The sequence below is a fragment of the Cibotium barometz genome, chromosome 56 (genome assembly GCF_041138505.1).
Source record: "Cibotium barometz isolate CiBa-2024 chromosome 56, ASM4113850v1, whole genome shotgun sequence".
Taxonomy (NCBI): Eukaryota; Viridiplantae; Streptophyta; class Polypodiopsida; order Cyatheales; family Cibotiaceae; genus Cibotium; species Cibotium barometz.
This window is the reverse complement of record NC_141101.1, coordinates 12,068,141-12,080,194: the sequence shown is the minus strand read 5'-3', so window position 1 is coordinate 12,080,194 and position 12,054 is coordinate 12,068,141.

Genomic DNA, 12,054 nt, shown 5'->3' with positions numbered 1-12,054 from the left:
AAAATAATGGCCCTAGGGCCATTCTTGGATGCCCCATGGCCATTCCAGCACAACCTTAAGACCAAAAGAGGATGCAAGAATAGCCTTAGACTTAGAGAATAGCCCTGGGATCATGTAAGAATGGCCCACGGGAAATTCTTGCATGCCCTAGGGCAACTCAGAGGGTGCTTTTTGAGGCCCTTATATCAAAATAGTGGCCTTAGTTGCCATGAAATAATGGCCCTAGGGCCATTCTTGCACCTGTTGTGCAAGAATAGAATGGCCTTAGGGCCATTCTTGTGTGCCCAAAAGCATGCAAGAAAGTTGGGTGGCACCAAGGCTAGAATGGCCCCCTGCCATTCTCGCATGCACATGCTCATCAAAAATGGCCCTAGGGCCATTCTTGGATAGTCCATGGCCATTCCAATATGATCTTGAGACTCCAAGAGCATGCAAAACTGGAATGGTCCTGGGGCCATTCTTCAAAGAATACACTACAGCATTGCAAGAATGGCCCTAGGGCCAATCTTAAGGTTGAGGTGCATTGCAAGAATGGCCCTAGGGCCAATCTTAAGGTTGAGGTGCATTAAAAAAATGGCTCTATGACCATTATTAAATCATTATATTGTGCATACAAGAGACTGTGCATAGCAAAAAAGCCTGACTTTTCATATGTAGTTTGGACCTAGGGCCATTCTATTGTGCATAGAAGAGAAAAGAATAACGTCCACAAAATATTTAATGACAAATTTATATTCAATAAAGAAAAAGACATTTACAAAATCAATGTCACTAGCTCATGAGACTCCTTGTAGAAGAAACCTCTCTTAGCATCTAGTGAACAATTACATAAATTATTTTCTTTTCTCTGAGCGTATAATTTTAGAAACCAAACCTACATTAGAAATTTGTCTCACAGGCAAGGGTTGGGACTCTTTAGCTGCCTGCTGCTGCTGCGAAATAGATGAGGTAGGTAATAGGGGACAAACACCAATTTGGGATGCATGTGGACCATCTTACCAAAGAGAGGAACAATTCCCATTGAGAGTGAGAGGCCGTAGGCCCTATGATGAGTATTCAAGACAAGTAACGCCATCAACGCTTCAGAAACTGGTAAAGAAGTACGAAGGGTCGGGAGATCCATATGACCATGTAGCAGCATTTAGGCAAGCAGTTCGAGCTGAGCAAGTGACTGCAAATTGAAGGATTTGGGCTCACTCTTGAGGGAAAGGCCCTTGCTTGGTTTTAGGCACTAGAGGCTTCAGACAAATCTTCTTTACGAGTTTTGGAAGAGAGATTCATTGCTGCTTTTTCCTTGATGGGGATTCAGCATGACACGGTAGCAAACATCTACTCTTTCAACAAGCAAGGTGAGACTGAGTGTGTTAGAGACTGTGTAAATAGGATGAAGCAGTACATTAATCGTTGCCCAGAAGATGAGAAGCCCACCCAGAGTTGATTAATTTCTCTCTTCTTAAAAGGACTCAAAAATTCAACACTACAAACACATCTCTATGCAAAGAAGCATACAAATTTCAATGAGTGTTGCCATGATGCTATGGATTTCATAGATAACTTCAAATTCCAAGATGGTACTAGCCCTGAGTTGCAACCTAGAGATCAGTGGGGTGATGACCAAAGTTCAGGGTCTAGCGCACTAGTAAATCCAGACCACATAGCTAACCTAGTACTAAGGAGATTGAGACAAACCTATCGCCCACCCATGTAGCCACAACAACAACAGCAACGAATGAGGAGTGTACTACCTACAGGTCCTCATCTTTGTGGAGCATGTGGCGGTAACCATAAAACCAAAGAATGTAATACCTTTTCTCCTCTAGTCACAAACCAACCCACAAAGAAGTGGTGCTAGGCCTGTGCTTGGAATTATACCCACACCACACAGGAATGTACTCGCATTGCAAGAATGAGATAGGAGCGTGAGCAACAAAGGGGTGCAGTGGCTCCACAAATGCATCAACAGTATACTAATTTTGAACGTAAGCCACCGGTGGCACAAGAGCAAGCACGACCTATACTTGGAGCTCAACCTCCTACTCTTGGGAGACTGCTCCTGTGAGGTTTGTTGACTACGACAATTCTAATATGTGTAGAGACTTGGTAAACCCAAGATATGTGGAGGAGGAATATGCATCATATTCATCCAAGGAAAATCTATTTGAAAGTCCCGCATATCCAAGCCAAGCACTGGGGAGCCTCAACCAGGGGAACAAAATTCTTTGATGTTGCTAGGGGGCTACCAACCTAGGACTCCAGGCCCCTCAGGTCAATGGCAGCAAAGGAAAGTAGAAGCCAAAATAATGGGCCCCTGTTATGAGTGCGGAGAACCCCATTGGGCTCGTGATTGTCCACATCGCCCAAGGCAAGCAGCTCGATCCAATACAACAGTACCACAGTTTCCACCAATTGACAGATATTGTCTAGGGTGTTGTGTAGAACACTTTCCAAAGGATTGTTTGCTGAAACCACATGAGGAAACTACCTCTCAAACCAAAGGTCTCACTCAACTTTGTAGAGGCAGTTCCATCGTCACCTTCATCAGAGAATGAGGATGTCGTGCCACTTAGAGTCATGACTAGATCATAGACACAAAATGCCGAAATGCAGACTAATGAGACACCTCGAACTAGGGATGCAAAGGCAAATCTAGTGGACAAGACCCTACATTCCAATAGAAAAAGGACCACTAGGAGAAAAAAGAACCGCAACAAGCAAACTAAGAATGCATCCACTAGCTCTCAAGAAGTCTCTAAACAAAACATGAAGGATCAAGCTTTTACATCCCAAGAAGTGCATGAGGAGCATCAACCTCAATCTGGGCCTAGTGCTAAACAAGATGAGGCCGAGGATAGTTCTGGGGGTTCTATTTTTGTGGATAAGGTGAACGAGACTCTAGATGCCATCATTGATGCTCATAGAAGTTGCATTGCAGCTTTATCTGAGCTACCAAAGAAGCTTCAAGAATACCCTGAGGAGAAGATCAATCTAGCCGTACATCAGCAACTCATTAGGGAAGCTCAATCAATACTTGAGGGCCCACCTCCACCTATCCCTCGGGGCCCAACCTCTCTTAAGCCAACATTAGAAACCATACCAGAAGTGTCATCAAGTTGGGAAATGAAAAGTGAGCTGATCTCACAAGCTCATAAAATAACGAGAAGTCTGCACCAATTGACACCCCATTGAAAGAAGGCATTCTGCCACCACCTAGTCTTGCCTTCCCATGCAATGATGAAGTTATTGATGCTAACGAGGACATGGCAAATGAGATGTGGGTAGCAGTTCATGAGAAAGTTCATGAGAATATGTCCTCTATTATTTCACCTCCATTCTCTGAGGTGGATTTTACCAGGGGCATAGAAAACAACTTTAGACACCCATGGGACATTGTGGCTATTATCATCGATTCATCTACATGTACGCTGTCCTAGCCAGACCATTATATGCTCTTCTTGTAAAGTTTAATTGGACTGATGAGTGTGAGGAATCCTTTGAAAAGTTGAAGCAAGCATTAGTGACTGCACCCATTTTACGGGCACCAGATTGGAACCAAATCTTTCATGTCCATATTGATGCTTCAAACTTTGCAATTGGATGTATATTGGCTCAATCGGGAGAACATAATAAGGATTTCCCAATCTCATATGCTAGTCGACAGTTGAACAATGCTGAGAAGAATTATACCACAACAGAAAGAGAAGGTTTGTCCATGATATATGCAGTGAAAAAGATTTGCCATTACCTTTTGGCAAACAAATTTATATTTTTTGTGGACCATCAAGCACTACTATATTTGGTGAATAAGCCTTGTGCAACTGGAAGGATTGTGAGGTGGTTTGTCATCCTTCTTGAGTTTGATTTTGAAGTGGTAGTCCGAAAAGGAACAACTCATCTAAGGGCAAAGCATTTGTCTCGAATCACCTTTGGAGAAGCTCCTGTGGGCGTGGATGATGATATGTTAGATTCAACACTTCTCCTTGTAGAGACAGCTCCTAAATGGTCTGAGCCCATCTTAGAAATTTTGACAACAAGTGGGCAAATACAACTAGCAGGTCCTAATGTGGACCTATGGCGACTATTCAAGTTAATCTCAAGGAGATTATATCGTCAGGGTAATGATGGAGTGTTGCGGCTTATACCTAACCTTGACCAATATGAGGAGATCTTGGAATGGGCACATGAGGGTATTGGTGGAATCCATGCATCAGCTACTACTTGTGTGCAATGTATAACTTAAGATGGGCAATGGTGGCCTACCATGCATGCAGATGCTGAAAAATTTGTTCGTAACTGTGCTTCATGTCAAATTCAACAACCAATTCATAATGTCACATTATTCCAAATTTCAACTACAAGTTGGAGTAAGTATATTGTGGACTATCTTCAGCATGGTCATACTGATCGAACAATTTCTAAACATCGAAAGCGTGCTATTGAAGTTGAAGTGGCCAACTATATGCTGATAGAGGGCCAACTCTACAAGAGGGGCAAGGATGGCAACTTGCGCATGTGTGTATGTGAAGCTGACTACTTGAAAATCTTGACTCATGCACATGCAAGTGTTGGGGGTGCACATGCAAGTGTTGGGGGTGGACACTTTTTCAGGCAATACCATAGCTAAGTTGATTAGGTGGTCTCGGCTTTGGTGGCCAACCTTACAAATGGATGCGGAAGAATATGTGAAACGTTGTGTGACGATTGTCAAAGGACCAAACCTCCCATCACAAAGGACAATATGCCATTGCGGCCTATGTTAAGAACACGTGCGTTTGCCAAATGGGGTATTGATTTTGTCGGTCCCATTAAACCTCCAGCTCGTCACACGCATGCCGAATATATTATAGTCGCAACAATTGACTATTTGACCAAATGGGTAGAAGCAAAGGCTACAGTTAAAAATGATGCCAGAACCATAGCCAAGTTCTTGTATAAATACGTGTTTACACGCTATGGCTTACCTATTGAAATCGTTAGTGATCAAGGTGTGCACTTTGTGAATGAAGTCATAGAGTTTTTACTTCAAGAATTTTTGGTAATTCACATGCGTTCTGCACCATATCATCCCCAGACCAATGGTCAAGCTGAGAGTACTAACAAGATTCTCTGCACAGCACTCACAAAGATTGTTGAGGGACATAGGACTGATTGGGAGCAAAAGTTGCACTCAGTTCTTTGGGCATATAGAACAGCCTATAAAACATCTGTGGGCACAACCCCATTTGAGCTTACTTTTGGGCTAGATGTAATTCTTCCTTGTACCTACTCTACGAGTTGCTAAACAATTGGACTGGACTGGTCATGAGCTTTCTCAATGCATTCATGAATTGGAAAAGCTTGATGAGACCCGCTTATTGGCGGTAATGGGGATGTATGCCGAGAAGAGGAGACAAAAGCAATGGTATGATAGAAATGTAACAACTGGCCGATTCAAAAAAGGAGACCTTGTGCTCTTGTACACACTTAAGAAGCATAAGAGAAAGCTTAAGAAACGTGGCCTAGGACCGTTTGTGATTAATGAGCTTACTCCAAGTGGTGCAGTGCATTTAGAGACACTAGAAGGTGAGCAAATGCCTAACTTCATTAATGGAAGTCGTCTTAAGAAATACAATGAACCATTAACTGAAGTCATGTTTCAACAAATGCATGCTGTCCACACACGGAAAGATGCACATGACCTACTTAAACGTCAGGCTCAAGAAGAAGCTAAAGCGAGAGTTGCAAAAGCCAAGGAGCGTCGCAAGGCTTCTGTGTTGACCTTACAGTTGGCTACTGATGAACAATATGTCGATCCTTTTAATATTCACGTGTGTCTTCATCTTCATGAGACTACCTACTTTGTCTCTGCCTTAATTGACTCTGGTGCAGATTATAATGTTCTCTCATTTGACACATGGGTAGCCTTGGGACAACCAACACTTGTGCATATTCCTATTGACTTACAAAGCTTCTCGGGTGAAGATAACCCTATAGAGGAAAAATGTGTCATTATGATGTCCATTCAGGATCACCAGATGTCAGTTCCCTTTTATGTGGCTAGTAAGTCCAAGGCAGTGGTAGAGGCTATTCTTGGTCGATCGTGGTTAAGTGCTACCAATTGTTCATTAGATTGGAAGAATAGACAATACAAATTGCAAATTGATTATGATTGCATCTTGGGATCTGCTGCTCCACGAGTTTTATCATGTCAAAAGGGTGGTAGTTCTACCTTACACAACCCACTTTCAACATCTGCTCTTCAAGCTCCAAGATAAATGATGTGGATAATCGATGAGTCCTCAAATGAGGGCCATGGCTGGCATGTTCCAACTACTCTAGTCACTACTCAAAGAAGGCTAGGCAAGAAGGAATTATCAATTTGGCTACCCAAAGATGCGTACAAACTTGTACCATCTAGCCTAGTTGCTAAACCTCCTAAAAAGCATATCTTTACCAAGCCTAAACCTCAGATTGTTACTCATTGGGTCCCAAAGCATGTTCTTAAAGCACAAGGCTATTATGAGGGTGCAACAGCACTTTGGCTTCCCAAATGCCATAATTTGCTAGAGCCAGAAGAGTGTATCAATAAGATTCCAAAAGCCACTCTTGGTTTTTCATATCAATGGGTGAAAAGGAAATCAACACAACCTCTTCAAGATAGGATAGGTGGTTGTAATAGCACCTACAAATCTACTTGTGTTGACCTTCTCCAAACATGTATTGAATCACCAGTTGTCCCAATTTCTCCTTGTTACACAATTCCACCATCAACTTGTGTACCTAAGACAAATCCAACTTTACATGAGTCTCCTTTGAGCATAGATTCTAGCACTTCACTGCCTAAATCCTCTTATCTTGCTCAAATTCCTCGACAATTGCTAACCTTCCCACCTCTTAAGAAGGACATACCCAAAACCAAAGGTAAGGCATTAACACTACAATCGAAACTCTTTGGTAGATCAGTGTTTGAATAGTCTCACTTTTAATGTGGTTTCTTATGCCTTTATAGGATTGTGTTCTTTTTGAGATGATCTTATCTACATTGTTTTTTATAGGGATTGTAATGATGGATATGAGTGTATAAAGTTTGAAGTTTCTAAATTTCATTGTTCTACGCCCAGATACCTCTTGATGGATACTTGGCGAGATACATGTCCACCATGCATTGACCTTGATAGTACTCAACCTGAACATCGTGGGGGTTATAGTGCTCCTCCTTTTCAAACTCATTCTAGGTACTTTTATGCTCCCTTAGGTGAAATTTGCTGTGGGCATCACTTTGTCACTTTATTCTATCAACAGCATCACCCATTTCCACATTGTCAAGAGTGTGCACGACTTGTATTAGGAGAAGCTTCACACATTTGTTGGCTATGCCACTCTTACTTTCGACGATATGGCACGGGCTTAATGAAACAAATTGTGGGAATTACACCCCAATGCTATAACCTTCTTGATGTGAGAGTACCAGACCGAGGACCAAATCAACGTAGATTACCTGAGGAGGTTCAAGCACAATGGAGGGATACATGCATAAATGACTTGCAACCACCTATCTTGCAAGCCCTCCTTCCCCCAGCCTCAACATGTCAATTCTGGATCACTGTGAGTACCTATATTGAGCAATTCCAAAATCGGAATTGTCTGCTTAACCTTCCCATAGAACCAATGCCATATTTTAGCGAGGAAGCACTCCTTCCTCTACCACGTTCTCCAGAGGCCGACTTTTGTATAGGGTTGTCCTTGCATCCTAAAGTGATTGATACCATCTTTCCAGAGCAGAAGTGGACACGGATCCAACACTAGTGCAAGGGTAAGCTCATCGACTCCACAATAAGATCAACAAGCCAGGGCACTTTTCTCCCACTGGGTTTTTTCCCTCGACTATATTCGGTGATTGGCACCAATAACAAATTTTATTCTTTTCTTTTCTTTTCTTGTTTGTTAATAATAAGACATTTTATAGAGATCTCAGCTAAACAAGAGCATACAAACATGCCCCAATAGTCCACCTACCATGCACGCAAATTGGGAAGGGGGGAGACATGCAATGCCTAGAAAGAGCAAAGAGAAGCAATCTACACAACATCAATGGACACTACAACAGGTGTATTCAAATCATAATCTTTTGTTCTTTATGTGCTTTTCACTTTTGCATATATTGTTTGCATGTTCACACACAATTCGTTGGTTTAAGTTTTAAATTAGTTGTTACTATGTGTGGTGAGTGATTTCTAGATTCTTAGAGGACTTAGTAGGAGGTATTTTCTATTTGAAGACAGTGTAAGATATATGCCAACGGAGTATGCCAAGTTCTTATGCTCTCAAAGTATAGTAGTTATCCCTAGTAGTAGCTACCTCTTAGGTATGGGCTAGGTGCTACGATTAATAAAAAATTTACGAAAATCATGCCCTAAAAAATATATACAAGTGAATCGAGTCATGACGTGTCTACAGCCATGTGGAATTCTTGGTGTAGGACCTTGGGTTGTCTTAGCACCTTGGGGCCGATGCCTTGGTTTCCATGGGGTGAACACTGACGTCTAAAAGATTAAGAAGAAGACCTTCAAGGACTCTATCGCCTTGATAGATGTTGGTAGGACTCTGGGGTACATTATGGGCCCTCGAGACCGATGCCCTCATCTTCATGGGGTACTCCTTATGTCAAAAAGAAAGAAAAGGGTCTGTCACCCTTGAGATACTTAGCGGCCTTTAGATTCTCTTGACGGAGGTCTCTTGGCCATTGCTTGGGTCTTATTGGGATGGAACCTTCCTCTTTATTCATCTTTTACACACACCCAAAAAAAAAGAGAGAAAAAAAGAAAGAAAGAAAGAAAGATCCAATCACCCTTGCTCATATTTAGGAGTAGGGTTGCCACTTAGGAATAACTTAAATACTTGTAGGACATTGAGACTGCGGTCATAACCTGTGGTGTACAAGCACACTTGCCTTTGCATAGCACTATCTACCACTTAGTCTCACTTTGACTAGTCTTTATTCACTTCTTTTAGCACTCTTTGAAACTCTAATTGGCCTTTCACTTACATGCTCACGTGTGAGATTGTCATTGCTGGTTTTTTTTTCAATAAAAGGCTTTACTTGTCTTCCATTGTTTTTTGCAGCTTTTGTTTCTACCGTGCCCGAGGACGTGCGCGATTTAGGAAGGGGGGAATGTTCCACGGGAACACTCACAGGAACACGGATTATGGAAGGAGGCCGGAAGCAATTAATGCGAGAAAGTGGGATTGTAGCCATGGGAACATAAAGACGCACATAATTTTTCCATATTTTTGTGCCGAAGTGCAATGTAAATCGTTTTAGGCCAATGTGGGTTCTAAATGAGAGTTCTAAGTGTATAAGCAAGGCTCACTTATGGGGTTGTCCGCCCATGTGTGAAAGAGGCCTAGGGTTAGGGTTAGTGACATCTCTACAAAAGAGAGGTTAGCTAAAGAAAGTGGACGTTTTTGGCCATTCTCATAAGCTATTGAGTGAAGCTCTTGAGCTCTCAACCTATGGTAACTCTCTAACTCTCTCTCTATTGTACTCTAATTAGCATCAAGCTCCAATGAGTATAGCTCCACTTCATTCTCTTAATCTGTTTTAGCATCATTGAAGTAGATTAATCTATGATTAGTTGAATGCTTCTTTCTTTCTCTTGTGTATGCTGCATGCTTGTAGTGTGTGTGTGTGTGTGTAGTCTTCATTGATGCAAGCTCTTGTCCACTTCATTGGCAATGAGTTATTCATGGATAGACTCTCTCTATGAGCTTGTGGGTTTGTGAATGTTACATTCTATGCTTGCTTAAGCTTGTGGATTAGTAGATGCACGCTTATGGGTTTACTAACATGAGGGAAAGCTAAGATTGAATCAATGTTTGAATGGGATTAAGAGATTGCCATGCATTTCTTGTTCTCTTGATTAGTGTAGTGGGTTTAAGAGACTGAGTGATTGATTGAGGTGATTTAATGGTTGAATCGTCAAGTGGTGGTTCGTGTATGTGAGCTCTCCCTCACGGGATAAGCCTTCATATACTAATCGGGTTGAGTCCTCGGATTGACATTGTGTTTCTTAACACATTTGTTGATCGGTAGTACTCTATGAGCACTATATTACACGGTAGAGAGAACCGCTCTACAGTATGTATGTATGTATGTATGTACACACACGTGTGTGTGTGTTACAAAAAAAAAGTGTGTGTATATATGTGTGTACTTATCACACTACCTATTATGGCTCACTCACTGCCTGTAGAAGCCCTAGTCTGCTATATAAGTGTGGGCTGGGATTCATTCTCATTTGTATGTTGTTTGCATTGTACAGAGTTGCCTATTGGATATAAAGCTTGCCAAAGCCTTTCTACATTATCTTCTCTTGCGTTTCTACACCATTGTCCTCTTCTCTCTCTTTCTTCTGCTGCCAACTCTGACAGTTCGTCATATATAGAGATAGATACAGAGACGCTGTGAGTGACATATAGAGAGATAGAGAGAGAGAGAGACGGGCATATAACAGAAAGCATTTTTTTTAATGCCTCCTCCAATTCAGTTGCATCTTTAAAATTCATATACTCTCTCTCTTTCTCTCTTCGGAAGCTCCTACTCTACAGTTCCACTTGGTGTTTTTTTTTTGCAAGTTTGCATTAGCTGAAAAATGCAGTTTTACGTTTGTTGAAAAACACAAGTTTGGGTTAGCAGACTCTGGAGCTCACGGTAGGCTACCTTCAAAATTCCCAAGGGGGTCCCTCCCCTCACGAGCTCCTAATAAACGGAGAGAGAGGGTGTGCACTGTGCATGTGTGTATTATATATATATATCTATCTATCTATCTATCTATATATGTATATATAATATGTCTATATGTGTGTGTGGGAGAGAGAGTGTGAGCGAGATATATATATATAGAGAGAGAGAGAGACGGACACATAACAGAAAGTGTTTTTTCTTATGCCTCCTCCAATTCAGTTGCATCTTTAAAATTCATATGCTCTCTCTTTCTCTCTTTGGAAGCTCCTACTCTACATTTTCCCCTATATATCCTTCTTCCATACCCCATCCCTCCTCCTCCTCCTCCTCCCCATCTATATCTTATTCTCCATTAAAGCTTACAGTCCTCTTGTCTGCTAGTAGTCAATCCTCCTAGCCATGGAACTCTGCCCCTCTCTCCTTGTTGATACCCATGGGCTTCAAGCTCTACCTCTCGGCTATCACTTGTGGTAGCTACAGCTATGGAGTTTAATGGCCCTCCTTATATACAGGAAAGCATGCATGCAGGCCGACCAACCAGACAGTCGTGTCCATGAGAGGAAAAATGTGATAGGGAAAAAGTGTGTGCATATGTGGTACAATAGGCAGTGCCCAAGACTGTAACTCTAACAGGAAATAGTACTGCTTGAGTCTAGAAGGGCTTCATGAGAACTAGACGCTATTTAAACAGGCAATATTGGAGCTCATGGTAGGCTACCTTCAAAATTCCCAAGGAGGTCCCTCCCCTCATGAGCTCCTAGTAACGAAGAGAGAGAGTGTGCATGTGCGTGTGTGTATGATATATATATATATATATACATATATATAATATGTCTATATGTGTGTCGAGGAGAGAGAGTGTGAGTGACAGGTATATAGAGTCTAATTTTCATTTAATTTAAAGTTTCAATTTCAAAAATTAACAATAAAAGAGAGCTAGACAGCGCTTCCGCATACTTATGTATGGGTATTAACCCAGTGCACCTATTGATGTCAGTCTTAAGGACATGGAGCTTGATGCATGGAGGGATTTCTTGCGTGATATACAGGAAATGCTGACCGAAGCTCGGGATTCTATCAGGAGTGCTCAAGATAGGGCATGGTTTTATGCTGATAGGGGATGCTCATCTCGGTCTTTTGAACCAGGAGTGTTGGTTTATTTTAATGTTCCTAAAGATTCTCAGACTTTGTCAAAAGGAAAATACTTGAATTTATCTCCTAGATATTGTGGTCAATTTTTGAGTTATACATCGGATTGGCACGGTTGCGTTTGAACTTAAAACTACCTCCACATGTTAGAGTTCATCTAGTCTTTCATATCAATAGATTGAAAG